The 3156-nt window shown below is 48.4% G+C and overlaps 1 pseudogene; it reads left to right on the top strand.

The window, feature by feature from the left end:
* The first annotated feature begins 1296 nt into the window (after positions 1-1296).
* On the top strand, positions 1297-2839 carry LOC106727214 (annotated as a pseudogene).
* The last annotated feature ends 317 nt before the right edge of the window (positions 2840-3156 follow it).

Raw genomic sequence — 3156 nt, 5'->3', positions numbered from 1 at the left:
AAGATTGCTGAGCTTGCCATAGAGAACTTGATGAGCTAGGATCTGAATCTTGCTCAATTTGAATGTTCATGAGATATACTGTCAGATTAAAGACAGATGCCCCATTTGAGTACACAGGCAAATATAATGTACACACAAATGTACCATCAATACAGATAGATTCATATTTTTTCTAATTTAAAATCTATTTCAGAAGTACATGAATTGCCTTCTTGCTATGTGAGTGGTATATTACTAGAAAAGAGATACAGCTGTTATCTTGGGTCCTGTACCAAGGAAGCAATGCCATCACAAATAACATATTGGCAAGGTAAATTTTTTTCTGCATATGGCACAAACTAGCCAGAAGTCCTATCTGTTATTAGAGATTTTGGTTTGTGAAAATGAGAAAACGAAACTATTTTGTGTTGTCTTTCTCTCTCTGATAGATTCTTTGTATCTTTACTACACCTAAGAGCAGATAAAATAAAATTGTATGAGGACTATTATGGGTAAAGCCTATACCCAGGTTTTGTTCTTTTCAAAGCTCACCATATTAACTGTAATATTTTATTGAAAAATACTTATTTTTATAATGTAAGGGATTGAATCAGAGAAGGGAATATGTCCAATGAATACAATTACCCCCCAAAACTATGTCATACATTAGGAGAGAAATGGAAAACCTTTAAAAATAAATTGGATCTCAGATGGGTAGAGTAAAAACAGTTTATTATTTTTAATATAAGCTTTTTAAAAAAATCTTTGAAATCTCTATTTTCTTTCAAAATTCCAAGGGTATAATATTATAATGCAGGAGAAAATATCATAATCCTAATATATAAAAACTCAGGGTCCATAATGACCTAATGGATGATCCATCCCCTGGCCCTCAGGCTCCATGGCAGCAGCGACTAGTGAGCAGGTGGAAGGCAGACCGCTTGGTCCCTCCCCGTGGCCCGCAGGCTCCCACTGATCAGGGGATGGTTAACAGGGAACCAGAGTGAGTGGCCTAGGGACTGGGGAGCAGCTGAAAGGCTGGCCTCTTGGACTCTCCTCCTGGCCCTCAGACTCCAATCAATCAGTGGTGGAGGTGGGGTGGAACTGGGGACTGGCTTCCTTAGTAGTCCTGTAGGTTCAATCTCCAGAGGACAGGCCAGGCACCAATGGACCAGCGCCTCTGTCAAAATCCCAACAGTGCTGCCAGCCTCCTGGAACTCGGCCTTGGCCACTGCGGCTGCTTCCCCTCCCTAGACACTCCACAAGGAAGAAAGGATACCGCCAGCAGCGCCAGGAGCGATCAGCGGTGACTGACTGCTCTCCCTGTGCTTCCTCCAGGTCACTCGAGCTGGTCCCTGCCCGCCCCGCTCCAGATGAAGTGTGATCACTGCACACGGAAGGAATGTAGTAAAAAAACAAAAATGAATGACCAAGAGAATGCCGCAATCAACATCTGGAGTCTGGCTCAGGAGAACGAAGAGAAGGGAGAATTCCATAAGTTGGCTGATGCCAAGATATTTCTGAGTGACTGCCTGGCGTGTGACAGTTGTGTGACCACAGAGGAAGGAGTCCAAGTTTCCCAACAGAACACCAAGGACTTCTTCCGTGTTCTGAACCTTAATAAGAAATGTGATACCTCGCAGCACAAGGTGCTGGCAGTGTCCGTGTGTCCTCAGTCTCTGCCTTAATTTGCTGCTAAATTCAGCCTCAGTGTCACTGATGCATCCAGAAGGCTCTGTGGCTTCCTCAAAAGCCTTAGGGCGCACTGTCTTTGACATGAAGATAGCTGGGGACTTCAGCATCCTGGAGAGTCAGAAGGAATTTGTGCATTGGCACTGCCAGCACCCACCGTGAGGACGAGCCCCGGCTGCTCATGCTGACCTCCGCCTGCCCCGGCTGGGACCGATATGTGGAGCATGTGCTGGGTCACCCCATCACCCCCACCTCTGAATGGCCAAGTTTCCCCAGCAGATCATGGGCTCTCTGGTGAAAGGATTACTTCACCAGACGGCAGAACCTGTCCTCAAACAAGAGTTTCCACATCATTGTGGCCCTGTGTTATGACAAGAAACTGGAGGCCTTTTGAGAAGATGTTTCCACAGCTTTACATAGTTCCCAGGGTGCTGACTGCATGTTAACCTTAGAGGAAATTGTCCAGATAATGGAGCAAAGTGAGCTCACCTCAAATGACACTGCCGTGGACACTCTGTTTGGAGACATGAAGGAGAAGGAGGTGAGGCTCCATAGGGTGCCAGCTCTGACAGGTACCTGGGACACCTCTTCAGGCACATGGCCAAGGAGCTGTTTAAGGAGGACGTGGGAGTGCTCACCTACCGTACCTGAGGAACAAAGACTTCCAGGAGGTCACCCTTGAAAAGGACAGAGTGGTTCTGCTATGCTTTGAGGCTGCTTACAGCTTTTGGAACACCCAGAAGTGGTCCTGAAGCTGTAGAGGGGCAAGTTCCCCTGCCACTTCGTGGAGTTCCTGGCCTGCGCCAGGGATGCCTAAGTGGCAGGGGCCAGGCCCAGGTGGACGATGGGTGTGCAGACAGGGCACTGCTGTGGCAGATGGAAGGCATCTATGCTACCATCCTGGTGTGGCCCCCGGAGACCAGCGCCCATGTGCAGGAGCTGTACCAGGAGTGGCTGGGGTGGGGGGGCAACACCCCCTGGGCCCAGGTGGCCCTGCACACCGCCTAGCAGGGCCCAGGGCAGCCTGCCAGGACATCAAGTGGTAAAGGTCCAGCAGACACCCGGCCTGCAGGCCGCCTGAAGAGGGGTGTCAGACACGTGAAGGAAAGGCTTAGCATCTCTGTCATCGCTTTGGTTTTCAGAATTCCCTGCTCCCCATCTGTCGGCTCCCTCCCTCTAAGGGGTGCTGTTGTCATCCCATGGGTGCAACTGGAATATTGTATCTCGAGAGGATTGCCCCAATGTACATGTTCTTTTATCCATTGATGGAAAAAATCCCAAAGAACAAGAATGGAGACAGACTACTGTGCTTTAGGCTTAAAAAAAAACCCAGAGTGTCCTGTGAAGACCTGAGACTTGGTTTCTGTCCACGTGCCTCAGAGAGATTGGATGAGGAAATGGCCCGGTTTGGCCCTGACTTTACCCATTTATGTTACTCTTGCAGGTGTCTTTGCCACAATGTGAATAAACTGCCACCTTTTGGAA

This window comes from Myotis brandtii, unplaced genomic scaffold, assembly GCF_000412655.1.
Source record: "Myotis brandtii unplaced genomic scaffold, ASM41265v1 scaffold39, whole genome shotgun sequence".
Lineage (NCBI taxonomy): Eukaryota > Metazoa > Chordata > Mammalia > Chiroptera > Vespertilionidae > Myotis > Myotis brandtii.
This window is presented reverse-complemented; position numbering and strand designations above follow the sequence as displayed.